The sequence below is a fragment of the Cynocephalus volans genome, chromosome 1, assembly GCF_027409185.1.
Source record: "Cynocephalus volans isolate mCynVol1 chromosome 1, mCynVol1.pri, whole genome shotgun sequence".
NCBI classification, from domain to species: domain Eukaryota; kingdom Metazoa; phylum Chordata; class Mammalia; order Dermoptera; family Cynocephalidae; genus Cynocephalus; species Cynocephalus volans.
Genome location: NC_084460.1, coordinates 252,286,493 through 252,297,820, shown reverse-complemented (window position 1 = coordinate 252,297,820; position 11,328 = coordinate 252,286,493). Strand labels below are relative to the sequence as shown.

Genomic DNA, 11,328 nt, shown 5'->3' with positions numbered 1-11,328 from the left:
TTCCACCTCTAGTAACCACAGTTCTGTTCTCCTTCTGAAGATTCAAGGTATGACTGTGATTGCTGTTGCTTTCTTTCTTTCTTCGGTGCTGGATTTTATCAAATGCTTTTTCTTCATCTGGTGAAATGATCATATGTTGTTTTTTAATCACCTTCATTCTGTTGATGTGATGTATCATATTTATGAATTTGCATATGTTGAACCATCCTTGCATCCCTGGGATGAATCCTACTTGATCATGTTGCATGATCTGGATTCTGTTTCACTAGCATTTTGTTGAGGTACTTAGTATCTGTATTCACAAAGGATATTGGTCTGCAGAAGACATACAAATGGCCAACAGGAACATGAAAATTTGCATTTCCATGATGATCAGCTCAGCATCACTAATCATCAGGGAAATGCAAATTAAATCCACAATGAGATATCAACTCACTCCAGTTAGAGTGGTTATTATTAACATGACAAAAAAATAACAAATGCTAGTGAGGATGCAGAGAAAAAGGAATTCTCCTATGTTGCTGGTGAAAGTGTAAATTGGTACAGATACGGTGGGAAAACAGCATGAAGGTTCCTCAGAGAACTAAAAATAAATCTACCCTGTACCTAACTGTCTCACTACAGGGTATATACCCAAAGGAAATGAAATCAATATATCAAAAAAATACCTGCACTCCTATTTTCATTACAGCACTATTCACAATAGCCAAGAGATGGAATCAACTGAATGTCTATCAATGGATGAACAGATAAAAAAAGTGTATATATACACAATGGAATACTACTCAGCTATTAAAAAAATGATAACCTATCATTTGCAGCACCATGGATGGAACTGGAATCCATCATGTAGAGCGAAGTAAATCAGGCATGAAAAGACAAATATCACATAATATCACTAATATATGGAATCTAAAAAAAAAAAAAAAAAGATTCTCATAGAGGTAGAGAATGGAATAATGGTTACCAGAGGGAAGGGTTTGGGGAGGAAGAAAAGTTGTGGACTAGTGAGTACAAAACTATGCTATCTATGCTAAGTGAATTATTGTGCAGTACATGCATGTATTTGAAACAACATACTGTACCCCCCAAATTTGTACAAATAAATGTTAAAATTAAAAAATATATATATATAACTTTGTTGATTTCATGTGTGTTCTTAATGGTCTTCATTTATGGATTTTTCCTAATATATTTGAGATCTTCACTCAAAATTGAAAGCTAGTTAAAAGGGGGTGGGGGGATGTTGTCTAGATGGTCTTGTGGGAATCTTTGATCCACACCAATTAAATGAGTGATATTTTGCCTATAACAAAGAGCTTACTATTATAACTGAGAGCAGTTTAGGTATAAAAATTGTACTCTATACTAATTGCATGTAAACGGTACTGCTCACACTATACCCTGTGATCTAGAAAGGTAATGCTTCTGTAAGTAAAGTACTTTTTATTATATAATTTGAAGAATAAGCAACACACATTACATTTGAACTTAATAATTAACTCATTTTTAGTTTAAACCAGTTTTTGTGCCATCTGCCTTACTTGTGGCTGCAGGATTGACATGGTATCATCTGAACAGTTCCTCCCACAGAAATCAGAAAAGGGCAACAACAGTAGTAGAGGCAGGAGGATGAAAAGCCCAGCTGTTTTTGAGATTTGTCTCAGAATTTTTCTTTTGGTCTAAAACATCTGGAACCTCCTGTTTTACAATCCTGCTGAGAATTGTAAGTGGTTTATTAAACCATCTCTCTAATTCTTGATAATCGCTAACATTACTATGTTAGAGGCACTCCTGATGAAAGAAAGATGAAAAAGATTCACAATAAACCAAATTTGAAAAATTTAGTTTGAAAAGTGCCAAGTTTTGTAACTCAAGATTTCAGAGAAATGTAAAATCCAAATGGTTGCCTGTTTGGATTTGTATCAAATTATGGAAAACACTTTGATTAAAAATGGGATAATTAAATGCTCATATTGCATTGAATAAATTCTTTGAGTTGTAAATAAGTTCATGTTGATTGATCAACAGTTGACACCAAAATGTGAATGTATATTTACCCATGTTACTGTATTGTTATTGCCAATTACGAAGCTCAATAAAGCCTGCAGAGAGCAAAGTTGGTTTTAGAAAGATATGTCCAATAATCATCCGCATAGATATTTGCATTGACTATGTATTCTTGATTTCCATATCTGCATTATAGGCATTTCAAATATAGCAATAGGTAAAATTATAATGAAATTATAATAAAAATATCCAAAAGATTTAAAATTCCTCTTTTGTCTATGCAACATCTGTCACAATCAAAATGAAATTCAGAAGACATTTTTGCAGTTCCTCTTGTTAGAAAATTATTTTGTATATCCTAATATGGCAGTTAAACATCCCCTTGGGGAATTTAATTTTGATCTTTTATAGCAACAATAAAAACAATATATTCTGAGAAAGTTAAATTGTCTGTGACTGTTCAAACAACACATTGATTTCATACGAAGTGTCATCCCTCTAGGAGTCAAATGTGATGTTATGGAACTGACTGGCATAAGAACAATGGAGTAAATGGAGTATATAATAATAAATGTTGACATTTTAAAATTTTATTTATATCCTTTGTGTATATTCTGATATCTGGACATAAATCAAGCACTGAATTATTTTTTCACACTGTCATGAATATATAATCCATGTTGATTCATATTCTGATTATAGAAACCATTTTCCTATTGATAAGGGCTTAATTTTCCACTCTTTGAGCAGTGACTATATGGTTTTCAAATAAAAAAGAGACATTGCACCAATAAAGTAAATCTTTTTCTACTTATGAAAGCTTATTATCAAATTAGTGTTATTAAATGGTCCTTATAAATAATGTAAGCTGTAGTTAGTATAAATGTGAACTCTGTGGGGTTTTTTGTTATATATTTTAATCTTCATTATAGTTTGTTAATTTATCAATAGGCAATGACTTGAAGAGCACAGATAAAAAATTTCATAGAAGTACAGAAGAAAATGCTCAAAGACTTTGTATACGCTGTGCAAAAATATATATAATTATTTTATAATTAAATTGATTCATCTATAAAAGTTTATATGATATATTTAAAGTTGTATAAGCAAGGGGAAAATATATATTTACCATTGAAGGCACTCATGTTAAACAAAAATGTTAAATACTGATAATAACTTTTTCTGAAATTTACATGTAAATATTTAGTTAATAATTCTTTAGATAACAGAATGATATTATGGAATTACTATTTTAAGTCACTTTATTAACTTGGCCAAAGATTTAACTCCATACTCTTTGGAATTTTTTACTTTATTAGGTGCTTAAAAATAGTATCTTATTTCTTAAACCTTGATACAAGATTTTTTTCTCATTTTTCATGGATTTCTTCTTCCGGTATTCTAATTGTGTGCCCATTTGTGAATGAATCAATAGTTCATGTTTAATAATCACGAGTCAATAAATTTTATCATATATCTGCTAATACTCTCACCTCGTTTTGGAACCATCTCTGTAGTGATATTACAAACTCAGAATTAGATTCAATAGCTGTATACAGCAAGCCCTTGAACAACATGGATTTGAAATGTGCTGGCCACTTATACACAGACTTTTTTCAATAAATATATTGGGAAATTTGGGGTTAGGTATGTCACTGAATGCATGACATACCTAACCGGTTACGTAGGCTATTAGTAGTTTACTACTTATAAGTACTTAAGTGCTTAAGTACTACTTAAGTAAGGAGCCCCCTCAATACCCCCCATCCCCATACACACACACTTTCATGGAGCTCAGAGTGAGCAAATGCAGCGTGCGCCATGACACAGGGAAAGTTATAAACAGATTTTCAAATGCATTGTGCAAAGGTCAACTGTAAGTGAGACCAAGAGATGGAAAATCAGAACCAAGAGTGTAGCTGAGTGACTTTTTATCATGAGTTTATCACCACTTATGGACTTAAGTGACTAATTCTCTGGATAGTGAATTTCCTTGGAACTAGTATATTTCATCTGACAAACACCTAGAAAAATCATCTTTAAGAACAGGTGTCTCTATCACTTCATGCTACAATTCTATCTACCTCAAGGGCCTCCAAAAACCTCCTCACCAGTACTGCAGTTGGAGCACTTATTAGTCTCACTTGACTTCTTGGGTTCTGAGGAGGTCTTAGGGGTAGGTAAATCCATGATTATGCTTATCCTTGTCAGCATCAGCCAATCTCCAAAATGTAAACTCCTCCAGTCAGTATTATAACATAATTTCTCATATTACCCTGTATTCCCCTACATGCCCCCCCTTTTTTTTATTCCATTGCTGACATTCTATTCCTTCTGTCTTTTATAAATTAATACCTCTATATTTTAATTCTTCACAAGACAACATTCATCCTTATTCCCATAAAAAACCTGGCTCTCCTAGGAGAACAGTATTTTCTCAGAAATAATCTTATGTAGATTGTTCACTGACCCCATACGCCATAGTTCCTAAACTATAGAACCAGGAACTGCACACTGCTTATTTCCCACCATGGGTTTCATACTCTTCATATTCCTCTCTGTATTAGTCCATTTTCTGTTGCTTATAACAGAATACCCGAAACTGGGTAATTTATAAAGAAATAAAATGTATTTCTTACAGTTTTGAAGACTAGGGAATCCAAAGTCTAGAGAACACAGCTGGTGAGGGCCTTTTTCTTGGTGGTGACTCTCCAGAGAAATGCAGAGTATCACATGGTGAGAATGGGCTGAGCAAGAGAACTAACCTCCTGCCCTCTTCTCATTATAAAGCCATCAGAGCCACACTCATTACTCCATGAATGGGTCAATCCATTCACAAGGGCACAGTCCTCACAATCTAGTCACCTGTTAACGGCCCAACCTTTCAAATGCTATAATTGGATTTCCCACCCTCTTAACACTGTTACAGTGGGGATTAAGTTTCCAGTACACAAACTTTTTGGAGACACATTTCATCCATAGCACTGTCTTATATGAAAACTCCTCTTCATTTGATATTTATGTTTGCATATACCTTTCTCTTTATTGCTCTTTGTTGATATCATCTGCTTGCTTCCTGCTCTCTTGTATTAGTCCGTTTTCTGCTACTTAGAAGACAGCAACTGGGTAATTTATAAGGAAACAAAATTAATTTCTTACCGTTTTGGATGCCAGGAAGTCCAAGGTCTCAAGAGCACCTATGGTAAGGGCTTTCTTCTTGGTGAGAATTCTTTCCAGAGTCCTGTGGTGACACAGGCAATCATATGGCAGGATGGCAAGAGAGTTAATGGCTTACTTGCTTTCCTTATAAAGACATCAGAACCACTCCCTGATTACCCACTAAACTTATTACTTCATAAGTGAATTAATTCATTTACTAGGGCTTAGTCCACACAAACCAATCACCTCCTAAAGACTCTACCTTTCAAAACTACCATAGTCTGATTTCCCACCCTTTTACCACTGTTACAATGAGGATCAAGCTTCAGTGAGTTTTTAGGGAACTTCAATACCCAGCACCTCCAAACTTAATCCTTCTTTCATTGATAAGTAGCTTTGGAACCAAGCTGATATCTTTTCTCTGTAATCCAAGTAAAGGTTTTATTCTGGAAAAATGTAACATACGTGTAAGTGTAAGTGAACTACCTATCCAGTAGCTTAGCCACAGCACTTATTAACTCTTTAAACTTTCTGTAGATCAGACCTTTATGTTACTTAATTCTTCCACTCCTATTAATGTGCTTATTTACTGAATTTGTGAATGTTAATAAACCTTGAAATTGGAGCATTTTTTTATCAGACCTATGCTCCTACCTTTCTTCTTACTGCTTTGTTTCATTCCTTAGATAGTCTAGATTCCACTGTGCAACACTGTAAACATGTTCTTGCTGATATCCTTGACATTCAAAATCCCACTAATTCCACTCATCTGCTTTGTACCAGCGACCTGGAATCAATGCAACTCACTACTTATCTGCTTCATAACTGAACTGCTTGCTACTAGCTAATAACTTAGGAACACTCTTCAGGCTCTGTTTTAAAACTGTCTTCCAAAATCACTTTGGTATCTATAGTTATTGTGAAATTTTTTGAATAATTGTTTTTCTTCCCTTTGAAGAGCTCTTTGTGTTGATACTTTTTCAAGCATTTTATTTGATTGTCAATCTATCTTCTTCCATAGGTTCTCTACTTACTTTAGTCTGCCAAATTTTATGTCAAGTAGGCCAGCTCAAATTTGCCTGTAAATTCAGCAAGGATCCTACTATAAATTCAGTTAGGTGAAAGCTCTGAATATCACAATTGTAAGTAATTATTGTGTTCTTCACTACCACATCTTAATTTTTAAAATGCCAGTTTTACTTAAGACTGTTCTTGATGAAGCCTTAAAAGCAATTGATTTTATTAAATCTTGATCCTTGAGTAAAAATCTTTTTAATAGTTTGTGAAAAGAAATGAAAAATATGAATGAAGTATTCTTTTTCATATACAAATGTGGTAGCTGTCTCCAGGAAAAAAAATTACTTGATTTTTTGAGTTTTGATTGCTTGAGATTGATTATTTTTTACAAAATACCTAGGCAAACTATAGTTATTTAGATTTCAAAAAAAAAAAAAAAGTGAGCCTGTTGCTTCAAGGAAAATAATGAAGCTCTTTTGCCAATAATAAAATGTTAGCTTTTAAGCTAAAATTAGAACTTTGAAAAACTTACATTTACTACCAAGGCTTTGACAGCTTCCCAATGCATAAAGAACAGTTTCTGATTAGAACAGTTGTGTTATTAATTAATGTAATTTATATTGTATAATGAAATATGTTAATGATTAGAAGATCTTCATTATTCAGTGAATCAATATTTTCCAAGTGACCAATGCATGATGTTGCAAAATCATATATGATAAAAGATTCACTCAAATTACAAGACATACCAGTAGATTTCAATGTAACATTAAGATAGTTTCAAATTCCTCATTGTGAATACCTTTCGAGAAATCACCACTGGAATTTTAGAGTAGTATCAAACAATTATATGTGTATAATCTGAAAAGATTATTGAAATACACCTTTTTTATCCTACTACTTACCTGTTTGAGGCTGGATTTTCATTATATATTTCAAATGAAACAATGTATTTGCAAAAGATTGAATGCAGAACAGATAGAAAATCCAGTCGTCTTTCACAAATTCAAATATGAAAGAAATTTTCAAAAATATAAAAAAACCCTTCATTACTATTTTTTATTTTTACAAGGTAGTTATTTTTCATAAAAATATGTTGTTTACATAAGCATGTAATTAGAGAATTATTTTAATGTTTAAACTAATTAATAAATATTTTAAAGATTTTTACATTTTAATTTCCAATACACTAAATGTTAATAGATATTGCCCACACAAATTAAATATTTTAATGGTTCTTAATAATTATTATTAAAGTAAAGGGATCTTTAAAAGAAATAGTTTGAGAGTTAGTTTCATTGAGAAGATCTTAGGATTTAAAAGGGAAATTTAGGAGTTATTAATCTAAAATAGAAAAATAGTTTAAGAGAAAAAAATGCATGTGAATATAAAGAAAAATATATATAAATAACATTTATATATTTGTGAATACATATATTTACATATACTGTAAATTGTTTCTGTTAGATAGTATATAGCAATTAATAAATTAAATATTCAAAACAATATCTCCGAGCTAGATATTTTCATTTTATTTGATAAATTAATGTAATCCTACAAAACTTATTTGTTTTCTGAAATTTTACACCACAAGTAAGTGATGTTCCAGGCATTTGCCCAGTTATTCTCACACGAAGAAGGTTTGTTAATTAATCAGTTATTTTACCTCACATTACACTTAATCAAATATGTGATAAATTTTCCAAAAGATTTAGAAACATTAAAAGAAAACTTCTTTTATGTAAACATCAAGGTGATCAAGAAAGACATGGTTCTTGCCCTCCTGCCCTCATGAAATTGTGAGGGTTAAGGGAGAGAGGAGGTGGAGAAGACTATAAGATAATGTATTGATATGTGGTAAGTGTTTTGAAGGATCCAAATACACTCAGGAACATTTTCCTAAAGGTGATAATATACACACTGAAATCTAAAAACTACTCTGGAAGGGTATGTGGAGAATGGGCAGATGTACGAGTGAGTATGTGTGTATATATAGTATATATGAAGATTTATTATGGGAATTGGCTCATGTGATTATGGGCAGAAATTACTGCATATTAATGGAGATAAATCGTTGCATATAAAATTAGAAAATGAAAGCAAAAAACTGCATCAATATTAAGATATGGAGGAGGATATGAGGAAAAAAGGTTGGTCTAGTTTGATTCCCAGGTATTTGGCATAGCTGGTTAGAAAGGTAGTAGTACCCTGATACTGTGAATGCAAAAAGAAAAGCCTTTTTGAGAGAAAAGAACTTGATCAAAACAATCATTGTGATGGCTAATTTTATGTGCCTACTTGTGTGGGTTAAGGGGTGCCCAGACAGCTGCTAAAACTTCTGTGTATTAGTACGTTTGTGTTGCTTTAACAGAAATACCTGAGACTGGGTAATTTATAAGGAAAAGAGGTTTATTTGGCTCACGATTCTGGGACAGCTGCATCTGGCACAGGCCTCAGGCTGCTTCTACTCATGGTGGAAAGCGGCAGCCAGCCAGCAGGGTCTAGTAGATCACATGGCGAGAGGAAGCAAGAGAGAGAGAGGAGGTGCCAGGGTCTTTTAAACAATTAGATTTCATGGGAACTGATAGAATGAGATCTCACTCAGGTCCCCCCTCCCCCAGGGAGAGCATTAATCTATTCATGAGGGATCTGCCCCCATGACTCAGCTTCCAACGCTGCCATATTGGGGATCAGATTTCCATATGAGTTTTGTCGGGGACAACACATCCAAATTCTATCAGTCTGTGAGCGTGTTTCTGGAAGAGATTAGCATTTGGGTGGGCATCATCCAATCTGTTGAGGGCCTGGCTAGAATAAAAAAGTGGGGGAAAGGGCAAATTCTCTCTCCCTCTCCTTGAGTTGGGTCATAGATCTTCTCTTGAAATCCCAGCTACTGTTTTCTGGGCATTCAGACTCTGGGACTTGCACCATTGTGTCCTCACCCTTCCTGATTCTCAGGCGTTTGGCCTCAGGCTGGGAATTACTCCATTGGTTCCCATGGTTCTCAGGCCTTCAGACTCAGACTGAATTACACCAGCAGCTTTCCTGGATGTCCAGCTTGCAAACAACATATTGCGGGACTTCTCAGTCTCCATAACTGAGTGAGCCAATTCCCCTAATAAATCTCCTCTTACATACACCGGTACTTTAAAAAGTTTGTGGGAGAATAGAATTAAAACATAATACAAATCTTACCATGAACTTTTTGAAGTATCCTAGTATCTCTATATCTATATCTATACACTATTGATTGTTTCTTTAGGGAACCCTGAATAATACAGTAAGTTTGAAGTACCCACTGGAGTTGCAAGTGGTGATATCCAGTGAGAAATAGAAAATGTCTGTTATATTTTAGGTGACAGACTTTTGACTCAATCACTTACCTCTACAATCCAAGTTAAATGTAAACTGTTTGTTTATAAGAGCAAAATAGATCAAACATTATATAGAAGTTCCTTTCTGTATGAAAATGCTCAGTATAATTACTAACAAATGTAGTTAGAAGTTGAATTTAAAATATTCATGAATAACGTTAACTTTGTTTCTGTTGAAAAATATTTTTTCTCAAATTTCTCTTATTAATAGATATAGTTTAACTCACATCAAAGAAGTATATAGAACCTATCAATTTAAGACAGAAATACATTTTATAGCATTATTGCCCAATGACAAGCTTTAAGAGTTTTAAAATTTACTTCTCCATTAGATTAAGTAAATAAATAAATACATGGGCATTTATGAGTAATTAACCTTATAAATAATCACCTCTTCATCATGACTGGAAATATTAAACAGACATAACTTCCAGACTCTATATGATCATTTTCTATATCAAAAGCAGAATTCAGAAATATTAATATCAATATTAATAATTTGTTTTATTTTATCTAAAAAAAATAGCCCCTGATTTTCTTTGACAAACCAATGTATATATCTACAAATATTAATACAAAGTACTCTCTGGGGCATCTAAAAAAAGCCTCTTTTTTTTGTAGTTAATATTTCCCTTGTTAGTAAAATTTATCTTCAGAAAATTTGGTTCCTATAGTGGATTCATAAAATCTTCACTTTTTGTCACTTTCTAGCTATTTGATGTTGATATCGTGAGTAAGATGAACAAGGCATTACTGTTATTAGGCAGAGAATTTTATTATTAATTCATTATTGGAAATATATAACAAAATATAACAACAATATAGAAATATTAAAATCTCACTTTAAGGCAGCACTTTTATCACGTTGTCATTTTAAATCACTACCGGAATGTGACATTTTAAGCCATTTTATTAACTAATAATAAACTTGCTAGTATTTGAGAGCAAGTTCTACATGTTTCACTTTTTTCTTTGAGTCATTATTTAGTTTATTCCACACAATGATACTTGAGCAATCAGAAAAGACAAAAACTACCTCTGATAAAGCTATTTAATAGAAAATATAAAACATTTTTTTCTATACCAATTTTGTCTGAAATGATTAGTTAACAGAAGCCACTGTTGTTGGCTAAAAATCATCCCTGGCTTTGACTGTAGCTGTGGCCTGTGGGTGAGATTGAGCATTCAGAACCACCAGTGGCCTACGCTGGCCGCCCACCACTTGGTGTGCAGGCAGTGAAACCCAGACCCCAGTGCAGCTGCTCGCATGGTTTGGCCTCCAACCCCTAACCCTGTGTTCTCTCCACAGGACACCCAGTTGCCCTGAGGCTAAGACCTACGCCGCCAGGACCAAGGCGAAGAGGGACTCAGTTGTCCCCTTCTTTCAAATAAAGCTGTTTGCTTAAAAAAAAGTAAATAAAAAAGAATCCAGAATTTTATGAATTCATGAAATAAAGTTTTATTTTAAAATTAAAGTGGTATTACATCTAGAAAAATAAAGTACTCTAAATTTCTTTCACTCAAGGATCAATGTAGTGTATTAGTCTGAGTAGTGACACAAACAGTGCTGATCAGTCAGGCCACAAGGAGCAGAACAATAAAGTCAGACTGCCTGAGTTAAACTGTAAGTTCCAAAAAATTATTATAAATTGTATAATATCAGGAAAGTTTCAAAAGTCATTTGTGCCTCAGGTTCCGCAACTGTAAAAGGAAAATAATCATAAGAAGAATGTGAGGATTGAAAACAGCAAATCTAAAGGGTTTGAAC

At 33.3% G+C, this 11,328-nt stretch overlaps 1 non-coding gene across 1 annotated transcript; it reads left to right on the top strand.

Moving 5' to 3' along the window:
- Positions 1 to 10,684: 10,684 nt before the first annotated feature.
- Positions 10,685 to 10,819, top strand: LOC134365987 (small nucleolar RNA ACA64). The gene has a single exon (XR_010022222.1). It is a non-coding gene; the product is annotated as a small nucleolar RNA ACA64 (small nucleolar RNA).
- The last annotated feature ends 509 nt before the right edge of the window (positions 10,820 to 11,328 follow it).